The sequence below is a fragment of the Strigops habroptila genome, chromosome 4 (genome assembly GCF_004027225.2).
Source record: "Strigops habroptila isolate Jane chromosome 4, bStrHab1.2.pri, whole genome shotgun sequence".
Taxonomy (NCBI): domain Eukaryota; kingdom Metazoa; phylum Chordata; class Aves; order Psittaciformes; family Psittacidae; genus Strigops; species Strigops habroptila.
The window spans coordinates 64,345,894-64,367,172 of record NC_046358.1 but is presented as its reverse complement, the minus strand read 5'-3'; the positions used below and the strand labels follow the sequence as shown (position 1 = coordinate 64,367,172).

The window sequence follows — 21,279 nt, the reverse complement described above, 5'->3', positions numbered from 1 at the left end:
ACACAGGGAAAAAACAGTTTTCTGATAAGTTATGATGTATTTACTATGTCAAGGTCTTTTGCTAACGAGGAGGTGCAAAATGACATGCTTTTTGGGTGAACTGTGTTAAAAAGACAAAATAAAGATGTGGTTTGCATTTCAGTGAAATGGATCAAAAAGAGCAAATCTCTATGTATGTTTAATAATTGGATTATTGAATAAGAAATCTAACCTGTTAAATGCACTGAACCAAGATATGAATGAAACTATTTGGGGAAGCAGTAAAAAAGAGATGAGAACATTTATATCTTCTTTTCAGGCAGAAACTAGAAGTTTAGAGAAACACAATGTTTGGATTTGTGTCACAAATAACTGTGTGTGGATGAGGTAGCACAAGGATGTGTGTAACAGAAATCTGACTCTCTCCTCAGAATATATTCCATGTGTTAACTTAAATGCAATCAATGTGGTGGTGGTTGTGGTATAAGATGCTGTTTTATCTTGCTGGTTTACATGGCTGTGGTCAGTCGGATGTGTTTGGTACAAACACAGATCTCAGTCTGACAGTAGATATATGAACAAGGGAAAAAAGCAACCAAGAAAAAAAAAGAGAAAATGCTTACCCTGGTCTTTCATTGAAAGAAAACTCTCAATGAAAAAAGCCTCACTTCATCTACTGCAGTGCAGCTGTCACACGCAAGAGTCATATGTCATATGCAAGAGTCTTAAAGAAAGAAGTGAGGAAAAAGCTGGCCAACCAAACAGAACATTCCCCTGCACCTATCCTGGTCTTACCTGAAAAATATACTGACATAGAGACTAAATTGATGCTTGTCCATGACTGTGTTTTTTTTGAACTATGTAAAGAGGAGCTAGAGCCAAAATCCAAGTCAGTGACTTGACCTGAATGAGGAGAAATGAAATTAATGCAATAAAAGTTACTGAAAATAAATGCAGATTTCCCCAGCTCATCTGCAAATGTTTAGAAATGAATACAGCTCCAGCTAGAGCAGTAAATAAAGATGAGCACTGCAGTCAGCTCTTGTATCGTTTAAGCATCTGGTCTACTACAGTTAATGCCAAATTTAGTTCATGTAAAATAGATGTAAATGAATGTCTGTTGCAAAAGAGCTTAAAAAGTGAATATCTGCTAAATGAAATGTGGCTGTGGCAGAGTCATGAGAAAAGAGATTTCAGAATTACTGTGAAATAATTGAAATCCCAGGAGCCAACAGCATTTTCTGCAGCTGCAGTTGGGATAACAAACAGGATTGCAGCATCATTTTGGAAGAAATGCAGTCCGTGTTTCAGGAAAATGCATTTTTGCTATTTAAGAGACTGGCTAAGCCGTATTTGTTAGGTTTTGTCTAATTCCAGTCAGCATTCTAACTAGACAGTTTCCCTTTCAGAGCTAAAAGCACACCAACACAGTATTTATCTTTGAGAAGGATTTTCCTTTCTGCTTCACACAGTGTCATGTCAGCTCTAATCTGGAATAGGGCAGAAGGGATACGAGCACTTGAATGTGTGGTGCTCTCGAGCAGATGGGGCCCAAGCAGCAGCAAGAGTAGGGCTGAGCCTGGTGTCCAAAGGGAATTGGCCAGTACGAGGAAAGACTGTTAGAGGTTACTCTCATCCTCTCCTCTCCTTCCTGCCCACCACCAGCCCTGCAAGGAGGTCACAGGTTTGGAACTGAAACAGTGGCACCTCCTCCCTGCAGTTTCTCCTATGACCATGAGGAAAAGCTCAATTTCAGTCTCGGATCTGGACTTCAGAAGATGACCAGCATCCCTTTTGCAGTATTACACTGAGTATGTTATGGTAGAAATAGTTTCTGGAGGTTAATTGTGTTTTTGTTGTTGCAGTATTTACAAGTTCAGGGGTTTGTAATAATGGCTGTTGGAGTCTTCCTCTTGTAAGGGTGATGGACTCATTGGAAGTTGTCCAAGTCCTGTAATTTGTACCTTTATTTTACAGCATCAGAGCATTGTCCTTTGAGAATTTCAAAGGAAGAATTCTTTCTCCTATCAAAAATACTATTGTGCATGGTGATTTTGAGTTTCTTCCTCTTCCCTGTTTCCTGTGTCTTTTCAGTGGGAGCTTGGTATTTAGGTGGTCCTTTGCAAGCTTAGTTATTTGTTATCATGATTGCTGAGAAGGAGTAGGACCTTGGCTTACAGTTTCAGCTAAGAAGTTATGAATTATGATGTAAAATAAATGTTTGGCTTTGGTAAACTGAACAGCAAAACATGGTATGTGAAAGCTGAGTTGCAGTTATCTGGCCCAACCTTTCTGGGCAAGCATGACCTGGACTAGATGTCCCAGAAGCATGTCTGGCTGAATCTTACCAGTGTCCACTGTTGGGCATCCACCACTTCCCTGGGGAGACTGTTCTAATGGCTGATTGTTCTTACTGTGAAAAAATGTTCCTTTCATTTTCATAGCAACTGGTAACCTCAATGGAAACACCAGCAAGATGATGTACTCTACATTTGCTGGAGCTTCTTTAGGTAATGAAAGTCCTAGAGATGCCCTTTCATCCTCTTCTCGGCTCCTGTATCTTCCAGATTTGGAATCACTGTTGCAGCCAAGCTTTTAGTTCATGCTGTGTGGGCAGTGTATGATTCACTTGTTCAGGCAGCAGCTGTGTCCTGGAGGAAAGCAAATCCTCCTCTAAACGAGGAGAGACTTACCTGTTGAAGTAAGGTCAGAGTGCAAGTAGCAGGAGAGGTTCTGAGTAAAGGTAGACCAAACTAGTTAGAATTATTTGAGCTGTGAGCTGTGACTGCTTTTCTACTTTGAAAGGTTATATCAGAATATCAGCCTAGATCTATACCAGTTTGGACTCTGCTTTATAAAAGAATATTTTCAGTAAGAATGTAGTATTTGTGTTTTTAAATTATGATTTATTGACAAAGATTATAGCAGAATACCAGCCTAGATTTTTGTTCAGCTTCATTAAAGTTCATATTGCTTGAAGGGGTTTTTTGTTTGTTTCAGTGTGTTAGGGACTGTTTCATATTATCCAGTACTAAGAGAATTTACTTGTGTTTAATTTCTCAGTTTAACTCTTCTGAGGCTTATGTATTTGGACCCTGAGAAGACAGTCTGTGAACTGTCAGAAGTACCATGCTCTGTGCCTTCTTCACCTATCCACAGGAATGCCTGTGATAGATGACTTTGTGTGCAAGGTGGTCTCCTGGTTACAACAGGCATGTGTTAGGTGCTGTGGCAGGCAGGCAAAGGCTGGTGTAGCTGTGACCTTAAAAGTCCTTAACAGGCAGGTTTTTCTGCAAGCCTTTTTTTTCTCACTTGTAATGATTGTTCTCTAATGGCTCATGCTTTTATTTTTCTTAATTCTTCTAGGAGAGAATCAGATGGACTGTAGATTCTTGTGGATAATAGGTAGCCGTTCTCCTTTCAACCTAAATATTGTGTTCATATCTCACTCAATGCTTTATTTAGAGGTTAAATTTTGTCTATCAGGGATATGTGTACTGATCAAAGCTGCAGTAGGCTTTGGGGAAAAGCTATGATGCATATTAGAAATATATGCTGTTAGTTTTATTGTAGGACTGTACCACTCAAATTGCCACCCCTTACATCTGTGGCCGTAATTAAGCATGCAAAAAGCCAAACTCTAAACAGACAGTGCTGTATCTGTGTTGGGGATGTGCCAGTGGCATAGATGGGGAAGACAACAGCATGTAATAGCGGTTTGGACTTGAAAGCAGTATGCCTTAGTCTGATCTGCCTACTCAGATGCTTGTTTGGGAGACCAGTCATTGGAGTTTCAGTCACTGGAGCTGATATTTCTTCTTTACACCAGACCTACAGAATGCTCTTTTTCAGTGCCTTGTAGTGCATCTTCACTGACAGGTGAAGAAGTTCACGGACATGAAATATCTTTGCTACAAAAGGCCTTGAAGAGCTGTCATCATTAGAGTGAATGATCAGTTTGTAAGTGCTAGAAGTAGTGGGACATTATCTTTACCCTTAATTTTACAGATGAAGTCCTTTCATAATCTGTACAGTTGAGAATTACAACATTATAAACTGAGTCAGGAGCATTGTTTTTTATCTCTTCTAGTCACCTTTTAGTCACCAGAATCTGCTTGCAGAAGACACACTTTACTCTTACGTGCTTCATCTGCATAATGACACCGTGACTTTGTCCTTGGTGTCTTTTCTAAGGTAACTGCTTTTTCTTTTGATTTCTCTACAGTTTCAGGTTAGTTCTTCCCTGTTTGAGATTCTTCTCCTTCTGAAGTCAGCAGACACTTGTCTGATTTTTAAAATGTAAATATTAAAAGATGTAACCAGAATTCCCGTGTAGCCACAAGAATTCCCTTTTCATGGTGACTGGTTGTCAATCAGACTTTTTTCTGTGTGTATTTTCAGTTTCTAACTTCTTGCACACTTTCATGCATCCCAACTTTTTTTGTTTAATTTACTTTCTTCTCCCTCTGCTCCTTTCCACTTTGTGGTACTTCCTGAAACTTTTGGAGAAGAGAAACGCAATAAATCTGTCCCTTGTCTTGCACAGAGTTTGAGCAAAGCTCCAAGGTTCCTGCTGGAGGTTCTCACTCCTCCCAGAGCCCACCTGGCATTCCTTCAATTCTTCTTAAGATATAGCTTAAGAGTTGTATTCAAAATGTTGTTCCCAGAGGCCCCTCAGCGATTTCTCTCGGCACTGGGGTGCTGTGTCCTCTCACATGTAATTTAGCATGTGCTCACCTTGCAGAGCTCTGTTCAGCCGCATCCATTGTGCCACTGGCTGATGCCGATGGACCCTTTTCAGCAACAGACAAGAAAGGTGGAATCGGTGCCTTGCTGCCAGCCAAGGGCTTCCACAAGCCATTTCTATAAAGGAAAATCTTCCTAATGAGGATTGATTCCTCCCTGTTCCTCTGGGTGCTTTCTTGCACCCAGTGTGGTGCGGTGACTCACTATCTGGAAGGTAGGTCAACAGTCTTTCATTTTTGAGATCAAGGCTTAGAATGAATTTGCAGCTCACTCACTCTCACGATATTATCATTACTTTGTTATGGTCTTTATGTGGATTGGCGGCAGCCTTTACAGGCTGAACTTCATAGAAACCTAACTTAAAATGCACAGAATGAGGAAAATGCCTCTCTTGTAAGGCTCCTGCTGAGCTGATAACAGTCTACAGGAAGACATCTATTTAAACAGACAGAAACATGCCTTAGGATGCTTGGATCCTATTTTCAGCTTTATTAAGCTATTTTCAGCTTTATTAAGAATGCTGTGTTTAATTTTTGCAGCATTTCCAGCCCCATTAATTTAGTTTACCCTGCATTTGGATCAGTTAGTGCACTTGATGATAATGCACTATTTGCCTCTGCCTATTTAAAACAAGAGAAACAACAGGATGGATTTTCAGTGTATTAAAGAATCTGGAGTTCCTCCAAAGACTCTGATTATTCCAAATGACAAATCTCAGAGGCTGGCCAAGTGGAAACAAAACCTCTATGTTGGGTAAGTGTCCAGTGGATCTATTTTCTCACTCCAATGACTTCTTAAACCAATTCTTCCAGCAACATCTTGGCTTCAGGGTTTTTCTTACCCTATTCTCATGAAGACTTTACTTAACACAAATTAAGTACAACAGAGGTAGAGCCACAGAATGTTCAGCCAAGAAGATTAAAGAGAAAAAATACAAAAAGGCTTCCTGATGTGCTGGCGTTGCTGTTATAAACCAGTTGAGTTCTCACTCATCTTTTCTTTCATCAGGAAGCGTATTTACATTTTACTCTTTGAGATTAAAGCACCCAGGGATTAGGACAGTAGAGGAGGCCAAACCTCTCCAAACCTGAGCTGCGTGGTCTTGCTCAGGACATCATCAAAGTGCTCATATGTTAGATTTTCACTTCATTGGGTCTCTGTGACCTTCTGGATGTCATAAAAGGGATCATAGGTGTTCTAAATTTCCATGTTTCATTTTTGTTTTAAAGAAATGCCTGCTATAAAAAGCAAATGAATAGAAAAATATGTGAATTTTATTACAATCCTTTTCAAATACAATAGGGTTATTTAGTGTTGTTAGAAGGTTATAATTATTGTTTAGTATGGTTCTAGTGTTATTGTTACAGTATAGGGTATATTAGTATTGTTTCAGGTTCTAATACCAACTTTTCCTGCCCTCTGCTTGAGACTATTGGCAGCATGGATTTGTAGTTATTAATGTAAAGCAATGCGTGCTGCAGTTTTATTTGGGACAGACACACTACTGAAGTACCAGGGTGTGCAGCATGTGAATTTTATCTGCCAGAGAACATGAAGATGATTCAACTTGCAGAAACTGCCTCTATTTATCTTTGCTGCAAAATTATTTTGGAGATGGCTATATTGTGTTATTGCACTGCTTTTTCATGAGTGAATAATATCACATTTTGCCTGGATGTTTGGAGTGTTTTTATTGTTCCCTCGGGATACCTTGTTCATTTGTCTTGCTTCTGGTCTGTCACAACATTTTTAGTTTGATGCAGATTACTTACAAGTTTGCACATGGTGAGTCTTGTAATGTCATTTGCTTCACCAAACTTCATATGCAGCTCTGAGAAACATTCCCATTTCAGTGAAGTACCTCCTCAGTGACATGATACAGATGAAGGTAGATATATGTCACTGTAAAAGTTGTATTGTGGTTTGTTGATTTATTCAACAGTAACAAAATATAAAGCAATAAGTGAACGGCCAGGCTGAATTTTCTGGAGTATCTCACCAATATTCCTTGGTGCTTCTTTTGGAAACTCCAAAAATCAATTCTTCTTTAAGTATCTTTGTTCAGCTTCTTAATGTCTTCAGTGTGTATTTAAATGTCCTGATACCAGTCAATTAGGTAAACGTGGTTATGCATCCTGAACAAACAGGGCTCTTTAATGGAAATAGCAAAATCCCAGTGTTATTTGTATCTGATACTCCACTGTGAGAAAAGCACTGTCTTTATCTTACCCTATAGCTTTTGATGTCCTGCCAACCCCCTAGAGCTTTAGAATTACTGTGCTGGCTGACGTGCCATATAGACCACAACTGGAAAGGTTTCTTTTGGATGGATGTAACAGTCTGTGGCCGTACGCTGCTGGCCTGGTAGTCTGAAGAATCTTGCTCTGTTGCTGACAGTGACTGTTCTGTGGATAAATAGATGACTTCAGACCCCAGGCTGCCTTTCAGAAGAGAGAAACCACAAACCCATTAGGCACTCTGGTACAGGAGTACAAACTCTGTACTCTCTGTACAGGTTTGCCCATTACCTTCCTTAAGCCTGCTTGGTGCCTCCACGATAACCAGAACTCTGGCTTCATAATGACGTGTCAGCTTCTGCAATCTTGGCATGGCAGCTGCAGTGCACGCGGAAACGATGCTCATTGTAACTAGAAGGTTGCTTTCTGCCTGGTGTGTTGTTTTATTTCAAGTCCTCTGTTTATATAACAACAAGACACCATTATTCTGATACTATGCAGCAGCAGTAGTATTTGTTTGCTGTTAATGACTGATTATATACACTGTAAGAGATTTATTTCCTTTTGCTATGCAGTATTACTCATCATCTAGAACACACCTAGTAATTTTACTGAGAGATTTTTAGGGAAGAAAGAGACAACAGTAACAACATCCAGTTGTGTGCACCAAGTTTGGGAGAGCTTCTTTTCTCCACAACTCGACTTGTTTTGTCAGTATACATGAGAGATGACCGCTGGATTGCTGCTTAGTGAAACCATACTGTTCTTTTTTTCTTTTTAGAGGTCAAACGTTATTTGACTCTAATAGTATCTTTAAACAGAAATGACTTCTGTACTCAGCCAACTTGTGAGAACATTCCAAGTTTAACATTTCAGGACTTCTATTTTCACTTGAACAGAGATGAAGGAATTTCACAGGTTCCTCTACTCTGCTGCAGTTGGTATTAGTGAAGCAACAAAATGTTTAAGGACTTGTGGTGCTGCTGCTTTGATTTTCTTTTCTACCTGGTATTATTAGGTGTGTTTTCAGCACATGCGTATTTGGGAACATGAATGTCTCCAAGATAAACAAAACTATTGTGTCTGATATATGTCTCCATGCTATACCTCTATATGCTATACCTCATCTTGGCTCGGGTAGTATGCTTTGGTGGTAAGCGAACTGTCAATTAGAATTATGCTTAGGGTACACTGATTTCCAGTGAGATAACATAAGGACTAGGTACTACATGAAGAATATACTATAGTGTACTATGCTTATGATGGTGTTATGAACCATGGTGTAGCATTGCTGTATTTCTCATACCTGATGAGTGACACAATTAAAATGGATGTGAGTACCAACATATTGTGTCATTGGATTGCAAAGTATATTCTCCTTTAACATCATTTACACTGGGTAGACAAAATAAACATGACGTGAAGTATTTTCCTTTCTAGTCCAGATCCTGATTACTCACAGTGTTGAAATATTTGAAGGTGCCTTTCATCAATGCATCAGTCTAATAGCTTTCTTTTAGTCTTCACATTTCTCCTCCGTAGCTGCCTGCTGATGGTTGAATCCCAGTATTTGAAGGAGTTAATTCTCACGGGAGTCACTCCTACTGTTTGCGACTTGTTTTCTTTTAAGATGATACTTGTAGAGTCAAATAATATATTTTTGGAAATAATTTTTAGAACAAAGATTTTGGTGAAACCTGTCCAAGCTCCAGTGTCTGCTGCACTGGAGGATATGGGGTGAGGGGGTTAAGATTGGTTGTGTATTATAAAGTCAGGAGCTCATCTGCCAGAGCTCCTGTTACCAGATTGCAGACACCCTTGGTATGAGAGATATTGAAAACAGAAACATGCAGGTACAAGAGAGAGTAACTGTTGTCAGAACTGCCCGCTCTCCTGTACAGGAGCCAGTCCCAGCAGGCAGCTAGAAAAGCCAGCAGTGAAATTACTCTCACCTTCTTTCCTGTCACAACTGAGGGAGCAATTTGCACAGATCAGGCCATAGAACCGTGCCTTCGTCTCCTTCCAGATCACTTTTTAAGCCTTATTGGTGATAAGGCAGAGAGCATGCAGTGGTGCAACTGCTGTGTGGCTGTGGCGGATCCCCAAAGCCACTCATCTCAAAGAACTGGGAAACCTGCATCTATGGTTTTCCCAGAGTTTGGTCAGGGAATATTGCAATGAAATGATGTTCTCTCTGTTCTAACATTTTCCAACATAGAGCAACAGTTAATATTTTTGTCAGGACGTGATGAATGGGATGTTTAACCCAGGTTGGGAAGATGCCTGACCTCTCCTCAGCCAAAGGCTGAATTTCATTTAGTGAAGTCTTTTCAAATTAAAATTCAGTTATTTTTTAGTAATTTCTTATCTACAAACGCTCTTGTCATTCTTATACACTTTAGGATGCACAGCTGGGACATTTTCTGTCTGTAACCACCAAGTGTATGTAAGAATATATGTGTTGTGCACACAATCAATCCTGCTAAGAGCAGGCAAAACAATCTGTTATTATTCAGGGGAGCATGTGATGAGCAGGTAGAAGTGTGTGCTACAACAGAAATAAATACTGTAGCTTTGTTAGTTCCCCACACAACATTTAATGGGTATGAAGCAGTTAAGTCATGATATCAGGGAACTGGAACATCTGTTAAGAGAAATGCATTTTATGCGCCGTAAAATGAAATGTTGCGTTGCCAAGCAATATAGCAAGTATTCCTGTAGTCAGTTTTTCAAACTAAACATTGCAACATGATATCCAGAGAAGGCGGTACTGGAAATGTGTTTTGAAAACATGTTCCGTGAGGAACACACACTGTACTTGATGCAGGATTACAGCTACCAATTACGGTGCTTTATTTTTTCCATGTTAAGAATATGCTGCATGCTGTTAGCAGACTGAAGCATGAGAAGGCTATTTCACATTTATGTTGAACCTTGTCATTCTAAATGAATCCCAAGTACTAAAAAAGTCTGAGCAGCATATGCTCTGTGGTGTACTGAAGCACTATTAGCAGGTTGGATGCAAACAAACACTGTCTGAAATGTTTTGCGTGTTTCAGGGAAGAAAATTTTGGTCAGACACACCAAGCCTTCAGCAGTGCCCCATTGAAAGGTCCGAGCACCTTTAGGCCATGCTCAGGCCAGTTGTAGAGATTCTTCATCGCTTGGATTTCCTGAAGCACACTTCTGGATTTCTTGACACTGTGATGGGGCCCATACAGCAAAACACAGGGTGCACTGACACAGAATCATTAAAGTGAGATTTGTGGCCGAGGTGGCATTGCTCTGTCAGAAGCAACCTAAGATCTATAGTTCACCTTCCTTTCCCTTTACCATTCCCCAAGGAATGGTAAAGGGAACTATCCAGTGAGTTTTCCTTAGGAAAAATAGCAGAGAGAGGGAGCAGATGCAGAAACTTCACTCAACGTGGTGCATTCTGTCTATAGATATTAGCTAAGCTGTGTGGTTACGTCTGTGTGTGAGGTACCAAGTCAGCATTATGGTCCTATAAATTGTAAGAGGGATGTGCTCCTTAGAGTCTTGTAGCTTACGAATTTAGGGGGTAAACTCTTAGTCACTGTGTAAATTCATACAGATTTACTAATTGACACTAGCAAAGGGTGCAGCCCCTTGGGCTTCTGAAATGCTCTTGGCTCAGTCAGAGATTATACGCGCAAAGATTGTATTTGAATTTGCTGCGCTCCCTGTTAAACGTGTTCTTCATGAAGTTCTAGTGCTGTAGTTAACTATTGTGCAGAAGTGCCCGACAGGTTCAGGTTCTTGCTGCGGCTACCTCGCTGGGGGGTTGTAAGGCTTAATTGTTTCTAATGTCTAACAGCTCAAGATGAAAGGATTTACGTAAAAGGAGTGTATTATGGTGATTATAAGGCTGATGGTGATGCACATCACACCTGCTGTCACACCAGCTTGAGCAAAAGCAATCTCTGCCTTTAGACTGGAATTCCTGTGTGCTGGTGAGAGGGAACAATATCACTTTGCAGTGCTGCTTTTTCCCCTATTCAACAATCTGGTGGCTCTCCCAGATAAATCAAAATATTGAAGGTTTTTTTCTCTTCTGGGTGAGTCTTGCACTTCAGGATGAAATTGATTTGGTGCGATTATTGTAGGTAAATCCAGATGTTGGGATGAACATGTTTTTTGCCACTGGGAAAATAAAAATAATTGTTAACAATGTATCTTTTTTTTTGAGGAAACTCTGTTTTTGTGGTAATGCTTTAGCTACTGAAAAACTTTCTGATTTAAAATGCACATAACTGAGATTAATTGTGTCCTATTAATAGCTATTGCCTTCTCTTTTAATCCAACAAATGCAAAGGTCAGACAAAGTGTGGAAGAGTGCAAAACTTATCTAGACCTAAGAGACTCTCTCTTTCCCTACCTCTCAACCCCTATTCATTGTTATTCTTTCTTTCCCTTATATAAGTTGATGTGAATGAGACAGGATGCCCTGGGTCATTGCTGATGGGATACAGAGCTTTTCACCTCTTGATTGCCTTCTTGGCAGTGTCTTAGTGAATTCAAACCGTTATCTGTAAGAGACTGCAAGGTCAGCTGGATTCTGTAAATTGAGATAAACTCTTAATTCTGTTCCTTAATGGGGAAACTATATCTAACGTGGCATCTTTCTTGATAAAGATGAAGGCTGGATGGGTATTGTGAGTGAGCTCTGAAAGCTTCAGTGCTGAAAAGTCCTTCCTGTTGTGCAGTCAGAGGACTCTGATCTCTGGAGCTGACAACTCCCACCCTTCTAGTGTTGGTCAATAGAATTCAATCCTGCTTTGAAAAAGGCAATTTATTTTGGGTGGAGTCTTGTCAGAATAAGTGAAATTAAAAGATGGTGCAAAAGCCCATTGAAAATTATTTCAGATATCCCACTGTAGCTGTTACTTGCAGAATACCAGAAGTATGATACTAAGACAGTGAGAGAGAACACCTAAATTTAACTGTCCTTATTTAAAGATACACAGCTTAAGATCTCCTAATGTCTTTGTAAGTTGTGTTTGCAATTCCTGATCCAGACCAGAAAATCCCATTGCTGTTATATTTTGTAGAATCATGATACGCTAATTTGTGTTGGAAGGGACCTTAAAGCTCATCCAGTTCCAACCCCCTGTCACAGGCAGGGACACCTTCCACTAGAGCAGGTTGCTCCAAGCCCCGTCCAACCTGGCCTTGAACACTGCCAGGGATGGGGCAGCCACAGCTTCTCCTGGGCAACCTGTGCCAGCACCTCACCACCCTCACAGGGTAGAGCTTCTGCCTAAGATCTCATCTCAATCTCCTCTCTGTCCATTTAAAGTCATTCTCCCTTGTCCTGTCCCTATAGGCTCTTTTTACATTTTAGTTCCTATTTTCTTCTTCACTCTCCCAGTAATGTCACCTTCAGGTGGCTAAATGCTATCAATAATTCCTTGATTTACTATTGCACATTTTGTGCAGCCATCAAAACAAGTATTTGTTTTCTGTTCAGGTTGTTCTGCTGGCAATAACCTGAAAAGAAATGCTGCTGAATGTGATACTTCAGAGGCTCTGGTTGCACCCACACATCGTGCTCACTCCCAGCTATGACTGAAAATGCTTTCTTAAAGTTTTTTTACAGTTCCAAAATACAGTGTTCTTCATGTAGAGAATTACTGTAAAATAATGTTTTATTGACATTTTAGGCATTTTTTTTTTTAGTTTATTCAACGTTCTGTTTTCTAATAACACATGATTATTTGAAGACACCAGGTAGCTTTTCATTAAACAATAGAGTAAATCTTGCACATTGAGATAGAATGCTTCTCACGGGTAAATAGACTTGTGGTTTATTGTTGAAGGTGCCTGTCAGTGCTACAGGGTGCAAGAAGAGTGAATTTCAAGACTATATACCTCGTACATGAGGGTATAATCCAGTGAGTCTTGTGTTGAATGTGTCTACAGTGTGTGTTTGTATGGACTGGAAGGCTGAGATCAGAGAACTGTAAAACACACACAGCTAGAAAACTCTTTTTATGTCGTCTGAATATTCCATATACTGTGCAAAGGTCAAACAGACCTAAGATTGCATCCACTGTTTATTGAACTCCATATTTTTTCAATGAGTTCAATTGGATTTGAATCAAGGTCTTTCTAAAGTTGTGATAATATATGAGGCAAGGGAAGAATGCTTCTGTCGTGCTTCTGGAATGTGCTGCTTTATCCTTACGTGAAAATTGATGAAGCGTAACTGGATTTCTAAAGAAACTGTGAGCCAAAGTGGAAGCAGGACAGAAGTTTCACATCCTCTCTTTCTTGCTTTGTAATGATTGCAGCTTTTAGTAAAGTGTTCTCCTGTCTCATTTGTTTTGATAACTCCGCTGAACGTTAAATTAAAATGTATAAAACTACAATTGATGTGTCAGGTATAAATTATTTTATACCCATTTGTTAAAAAGGAAATGGGAGAATAATAAACATACTGATGTGGTGCAAAGAAACCCTCCAATAGATGATATGTCACATAATTTCTCAAAGTGGATTTCAGTTTGGTTTTACAATTTTGACTGTTGGCTGGAATTTGGAAAGCTGATATTCAGCTGGTTTGTGGAAGAAGTATTGTGCCCTGTTTTGTCATGCTTAGTATTAAGTTACTGTACAGAAGCTGCAGTTGACTTCAAATGGTGCACTAAAAATATCAAGGAGTCAAGCTTTGAGGAAACAGGGCAGGAAAATGGCAACAGCAATATTTATTTAGCACCAGAATCAGCTGGGGATGTGAGAGATACTTTCAAAAGTGTAATATATCACAGGACAAATTTTACTATATTCCTTTTGTCTCTTACTGCTTCTGTTGATCTTTTTCATATGTTTTAGAAAGTTGTCACATATCTGTCCTCATAGCCATAAAATAAGCTTGACATCAAAATGTATCGATCAAGATGGTGAACTTACTCATTCAAAAGTAAGTTCCATTATTGGGGTAATACAAAGGAAATTATTAGCATTTGTCACTGTGATTCATTGGACTATTTTTAAGAAGTTGATGTTTCATTTTTCAAAGACAAATCCAGCATCTCCAGCCAAACAGCACTTGAGCCCACCCTGAAAGCTCCAGACAAAAGGTTGCTCCTTGCATGCAAATGGCCACAGCTTGATTGCAGATTGGTCAAGCACAGCACCAAGAGAATTCAACATTGTATAACAGCAAAGAAAGGGCCTGCTGCAAAGAGTTCAGGGCCCGCTGAGAGAGATGCTTAGCTTCCAAATTCACGTTCATCTTAATTTTGCCAGTGCTGTGTGACAGACCACTGGGTACTTGGAAAGATTCATTGCTCTGTCAGCTAAAAAAGCCTAGTGACAAACTCTATGGTATTAGTTCTTCGCTTTGATAAATATTATATAGTATGCAAATATACACACACAGAGTATCTATGCATGGCTGTATCCGATACCTTTGGCACCATTTCTCCCTGATCTATTCAGTGTTCTTTACAAACCTTCCAAGTACTTTTCTGTTTTGCCCTTGTTCCTTCTTTCCTCTTGCTGTGCGTTGCCTCCCAAATTTGACAGAATTCCTTTATGCTTTTTGAGTGCTTTGACAAAAGCCCATCTCCAAACCTTCATTCTGAGTTCATTGATCTCTGTTCAGATTTAGCTTAAAGTAGCAGTTTTGTACTACCAGGATTTGGAGTTTTGACTATCCTAGCCAAATGTTATGCTAGTTACATTTGTAAAGTACGTCTTATATGTGAAATCTCTAGAAGTATAAATCAGGAATAATAACTGTACAATCAGTTTTAGAAGGCCTGAGATGTATAGGCTTTTCCTGAACTGAACTAACCCTCATACATACCACACATAAAATCGGAAGCATAAATTAGGTTGGAAGCCGCTCTCAAATGTAATGAAATGCCCAGCTAAGGGTTTGTCTTCCAGTCTCAGATGTGTTCACATCCTGCTTGCCAGGCTGACTCACACTCCCCTTCCCATTCCCACACCACACATGGGATGAAAATGTTCTAGCACAGTTCGTGTGCCTAAAGTTTTTTTCTGCCAGATTTGTCCTTCCCCGCCTCCAGCAGCTGTAAAAGGACTCCAGTGGCATTTGGCAGACTTTGTGTTAAATAAGTTGCACCCTGTATCCAGTGGATGTAGTTCACAGAACCAGAAGAGTTTTGTACTTTTATAAATTATGGTGTCACATTTGAGTATAGAGAAAAAGAGCAGAAGCTCTGCTGCTCGCTGGCTTTGTTTGTGTGCTTCCTCCTGACTTTCTCAGCTGTCCTCTAAGCCTTCCTCAGCAACTGGTATCATCTCATTATTCTGGTATTTGGCTTACATAGTTGGATTGTTATCAACTGTGCCCCTGTGTGTACTTGGCTGAGTAAATTCAATCAGCTAATGAAATTGTGGTCTTTCCCATCGATTATCAAATTGCTGGTATAGTTCTTCTAGCCCATCTCTTTTCCAGAGCTGCACGTTTCTGTTTAGCCACACAGTCAGTGCCTGACTCCTTCCTTGCCTTTCCTGAATGTCCCATTTTCATTTGACATGCAGATAGGCTTTGAGTCTGGCCAAATCCCAGCAGACTTCCTGGTCGTTTTACTGACCACCTTGTTGAAAATGAATCAGCAAAAAGCATCCCAAAAGTACAAGTGAAGCTGGTATGACTTTCTTATGCTGCCCAGCACAGCAGTCCCAGACACCTTCTGATGTACAAAGTGAGCAAAGATGATGTCAAGAGTGGATGGTGTTTCTGAGGCAGTGACCAGGAGAAGCTGTGGTTTGCGTTTTGGGTAGTGAACACAGCACAGAGAAAAGCTGCTGCAGTGAGCACCTGTAAAGGATGGATTTATAATGATCATAGAGTCATACAGAGGTTTGTGTTGGAAAGGACCTTAAAGCTCATCCAGGTCCAACCCCCTGCACAGGCAGGGACACCTTCCACTGACCAGGTTGCTCAAAGCCCCATCAAGGCTGGCACTGAACATTTGCCCACCTTGTTTTGATTTTCCCTAGCTCCCTTTGGCAGTATATAATCTTGGAGGAAGTAACAGTTTCAGGTTGAAGTCCCTTTGAATTCCAGTCTTCCAGGAAACTGCTGTTTAATCAGGCAGCACTGGCAGTAGAGCTGCTGCTGCACTGATCATGAAGGACAGCTTCTGCTCTTTGCCATAGGTATTTAACACCCACAGAAGCTGCTGTGTGCACATGAGGGCAGCTGCCAGCTGGTTTGGGGTGAAGGTGAGCACCCAGTCCTTTGGGCCAAAATGCAGAAAGCTGCAGGTTATAGTGTTGCTGCTCCACAGTAGAAGCTGCTGCCTGGTGTGGTGTCTAAAGGACAGGGTCTCACCTGGAGCTGCATTGCAATTGCCACTGCACACTGGGCTGATGGCTGCTCTGCTCTGCAGCTGCCTTGACAAGCTATGCGGTACCTTGCTTATGGAAATGAGCTCGTGGCTTGTGATAAACCTAGAGTAAAACAGAAGTAGGGGTGGGTTTGGCTCATAGTATACACACCTTGTTGAGCAAAACTGTGTTTGCTTTCTTTAAGTGAGCTTATTTTCCCTATGGTGTGGGGCAGGAGTTTGCGTTTTTGGTATTGCTATATTCTTTCCTTCTATGCAAGCTATGGTCCATTTTTATCTTTTTCTCTAGTGGTGTTTGATTTGGTACTAATGGAACTATTTTTTTCAAGGTTTTTTTTGTTTGGGTTTTGTTTTTTTTTTTCTTGACTAAAGAAGGAACAGGGAAAATGACAAGGGAGAGAAAAGCAGTGGAAGAAATTTGAAGTACCCACTGCAGTCACTCACTTTTGAACCTCTTCCATCCCTTTGTGCTGCCAAGTTGAAAAGGGCAGCTGCTTAGTAAACAAATTGTACAGATACTCTTAAAACATTGGTGCTTGTCACTTCCTGGTGGTGTTGAGATGGAGAGGAAATGGGGATTATCCATTCAACACAATTCTAACCAGTTGCTGCTGAGTTCAGATTCCCAGAATTTGAGAATTTGCTCGTTCTCAAATGGGAGATGATGAACCCCAAATAAATGAGGTGCTTCTTTTTTAACTAAGTTTCCTTTTCGTTTGAACGGACAGGTAGGATAAAGGGAAAATAAGGGAGCACAGGATATTATCCCTATGGTTCCATTACAGCTGGTCACTTTATCTGGCTGTGCTAACATTGTCATGGTGATGTATGTAGCTGTAAAAGTGGGGATTATGTTGTACCAAGGCAACATCAAGAAACTGGCCTATTAAAAGATGCTTTTAATAAACACATCTCAGTATATGAAATGTTATAAAACAGGAATGCAACAGTAATTATTAATATATTGGTAATTAATTTTAGCTTTATAGAAAATTTAGGTTTTGTATTTATAAAGAAATCTCTTCACAGTCAAGTAACATACCTTTAAATTTGTAGGATTACTTGGGTTTATTTTATTTTTTTCTTTTCATAAAAATGCTTTTATATGTTTGTAAATATCAATAATTGTATTTTATTATAATTACAGTATAACACTTGGAAGTAAAGAGAGATTTGCTCAACATGAGTGTTCCACGCTGCAGTACCTACTTTTCTATAGTAGCACACGGTTGTACTGTGCTACCTACCAAAAATTAGAATAATCAAGTTAATTCCTTCAACTCTGAAAGAGTGGAGGCTGGAACCTAAACTATCCAGCTTTCCCTGACTCCTGTAAGCAGAAGCGCTAAAAAAGAAACTCCAGTTTCCAGTAACAGACAGTAGGAAATGTTTGAAGCTTCTGTGGGCCTGTGTCCCTCATACTGGCTCTCTGGGGCATTACAGCCTGGATCCTGGGGAGAACTAAAGTAGTCTACATAAATGTCAGACAGATCCCACACCTTGCATTCAAAGAAGTCTGGCTCCAATCATTTCTGCTTTCCTCCCCTGGGGATGTCCGTAACAGCCTCACTGTGAGAGGAGATAATTCTATTAACTGGACAGGGGAAAAGAAAATGTACCCCATAAAGACGTAGGCAGTGAGTGTGCAGCTTGTGCATGTCCAGGAGCATGGTACCAAGCAGATTTATAATTTTGGCTGTTTCCATTCTCTACAGTTCCATCATCAAGGAGGACGTGTATCAAAAATTAAGCTGCTCCTCTGCAGAGAAATTACATCTATTTATGAAAGGTCTTTATATGATAAAAACTTGTATTTCAGAGGAGGAAATTTGTTAGCATTACAGAGATCTGTTCACTTTGGCAGAAGCCTCCTGACATCAATAGATTGTTTCTTTTACATATGGAATACTGAATAAGGCTCTTAGGGATGGAGGTTTACCCTTGTAGACTTTACCCTAATGGCATCTTCACTTAGTTTCCCCGATAAAACCTTTATTGCAAATTCAGTAACCATTCTCCTTTTTAACAAGGTTGCCAGCCTGCAAATAACTGCAGAGACAGAATCTATTTATGGGAATGCATTAGCAAAATACGATCTAGCCATGATTTATCTTTCTTGTGGTAACTTGCTTTGAGTAGGAGGGAGTCTGCAGTCAAGGTTTTTATAAGTGCCAGTTCTGTGGTACTGGGGGGTCGCCTTCCCCACCCCAAAATAGAGTCTTGATTTTGAAGTATCTGAACCACAGTGCAAGTCTTGACCTCGCAGTAGATATGACATATAACAAAGCATAAGGACCAAAGCAGGTAGTTTCATGAGGGCACAGGCATTCCAGTTGATTCACTGTTCAGTCCCTGAGCTACTCCATGTTGGGTTCTCTTGTCCATCGGGTATAGGTACAGAAGGGATGTAAAGATATTCCTCAATTAACCTCTGCTGCTAAGGGTGTCAAGAAAAGATATCATTGTTGGAAATGAATGAATTTTTACAAAATGTAAAAAGCTTCAGCCAGAGGCAGAACTAGTAGAGAAAACAGTTCAAATAAGTGAAGTTTGGTAAAATTGCTGGCAATTGAAAATGAGTTCCTGTTATTAGATATATTGAGCATTCTTACAATTCAGAGTAGTGCTGTCAGTACTGTACTGCGAGCTCTTTTTTCAGCAGTTAAGGAAAGTAGCCTTTAGACAAACCTTTCAATTTCGTAACTATATTTTGAGATTTGTGGGTTTGATATTGCTACTTCCTGCATCCTGCAGTGCAGGAATTAGTGGGTTTGTAGAAAATCATCTGGGGAACAGCAGGAGAATTCTAATGCTTTTCCTTGGGGTTTTCTTTTCTTGCATTAAAATATAAGACTGAACCACCTCCCCTAATCCACCAAAGCCTGAGCAGCACAGACAAGCACAGTTAGCCTGTATTGCAGAGGACTTTGCTGCTGCTGCAACAACTGTAAAGGAGAGTTGAATTTTTTCGTTCTGCAGCCATTGTTCAACTTCATCCTCCGACATCGATGTAACAAACCAGTGCCTGGGTGACTCCTTGTGCACTGAGCAGCACCAAGTCCTTTCTCTTAGAAACCTGTAGTACAGCAATTCCTCAGGGTGTCCCTGTACAAATATTGGTTGTTTTGTGTGGCTTGGTTTTTTTTTTTAGTTGCTGAGGTGTGACATGTAAAGGACAGGGGAATTTCAACATGCTCAGCAAGGAGGTGCTAGCACATTTGGATAAAAATATGGGAGGTGAATTTTGACGTAGGTATGTAGGAAGAAATAGGAAGACAGAGAGTTTTGACCCATGGCAGGCACCAGATGCGAATGGCATGCTTGGCTGTGCCTGGAGATGTCAGGACCTGACTGCTGCACTGACATAACACAGCTTTTGCACTAAAGGGAAAATCTTTTACGTGACCGGCCCTGTCTTATAAGCCCTTCTGCTGAGTAATCTATAAGGAGAACAGACCACCACCTCACTGCATAGACCCAAGAATAGGTTTTAATGGAAGCAGCAGACATTTCACATTAGTAAGTTGATGGTATCAGTTAAGGGCAAAGAAGGTGTGTGAGTTCCAGCTGCAGCCCTCTTACCTATCCCTGTCAGCTTGAACAACTTCCAGTGGACACGATTGCTACAAACAATAAACATTTTCTTTTTTTATGCCCTTTAGGACTTCTTTATTTCAAGAGCCCTGTGTAGTGCTTTCCCAGTGCAATGTGGCATATATTGTGGATGAAATACTCTTTTGCCAATATTTTCCTTTCCCCCCTCTTTATATCTGCTCCATCACAAATACTAGTGCTTTTGACGTCATGCAGAAATGTATTACTGCTTCATGAGAGTCTCTGCTTATTCTCAAACCAGACAAAATATAGAGGAAGAATTTTAACTTGCACCTTCTCTGAGAATGCTGTGGCTAGAAATGAGCAGACATTCTTTCAACAGTTACAGAGGGAATCTATTTGAGCCTCATCATGTTTTTCTTACATTTTCCAGTTGTATTTCTTACTGCTACTTTCAGCTTTTTGCACAGCTGTAGTTTTCTACAAATATTTATATGAAAAAAAATCACAAAATGCTACTTTTAAACCATATTTCTCTTTTTCCCATGTAGTAGAAACCAGCTGGTTTCACACTGGATATATTTCAGAAGGTTCCCATATGGAGTATGTGCATTGATGAGCAGGAGGTGCTAGTGGGCAAGAACCACATGACTGCCTTGCGCCAGTGCAGGAGTGCTTATGATGTTCTTCTCCCATCTTCTCTAAACCACTTTAGCATTCTTCTCCCTGTGTTATCCTCCATAAAGCAGTATGGTATCCTATGAATTACGTATTTACAGTGAGGCAGATCCGTCTGTTGGCTCAGTCAAGAGATACAAAGTGTGCCGTTTTGCCTCTAAGTGGTTAACAATTGCAAAAAATTCTTTTTAATGCTTGGCAATTTATTCACTTTATTTTTCTTTTTAGTGCACTGGAAAATAAATCTTAAACACTTCTTCTGTTATCTAGCACTTCAAGCCTTTTCATAGCATTTGTAACATCTCTTTGCCAACACTCCATCTGTGATTTTAGCTTGCAGGAAACACTTTGCAATTCTGTTATTAGCTTAGATTCAGAGAGCTGCTGTTTAAATATTAATTGTTACTTCCCTCATGAGTGCAATCAAACCCACTGAGTAACTTGTGGAGTTCACTAAGTATCTAGGAGAGGGTGGGAAGTGTGTTGTGAGCCTGCTCTTAGTCTTAACGAAGGTATTAGGTGAGTTAACAGTACAAAATAGATCATGTCCTGGTGCTCGCTGTCTCCCTTCCTCCTCTTACCTCAGTTCTGGTATTTGTACACACACAACAAAAGGGAAGAAAACAGAATCCCATTAAGCTGCAAGCATGCTTCTTGCACAATTAGTGGGCTTCTGCCAACCCCTCTGTAAGCAAAAGGAACACCACACAGTCCTCGCAAGAAAAGGCACAAGA

General features: G+C 40.2%; 1 protein-coding gene across 2 annotated transcripts in view; it reads left to right on the top strand.

Annotated features, from left to right (window-relative positions):
* The window catches only part of NELL1 (neural EGFL like 1), a 283,745-nt gene that overhangs the window by 191,766 nt on the left and 70,700 nt on the right, over positions 1-21,279 (top strand). The window lies entirely within an intron of this gene.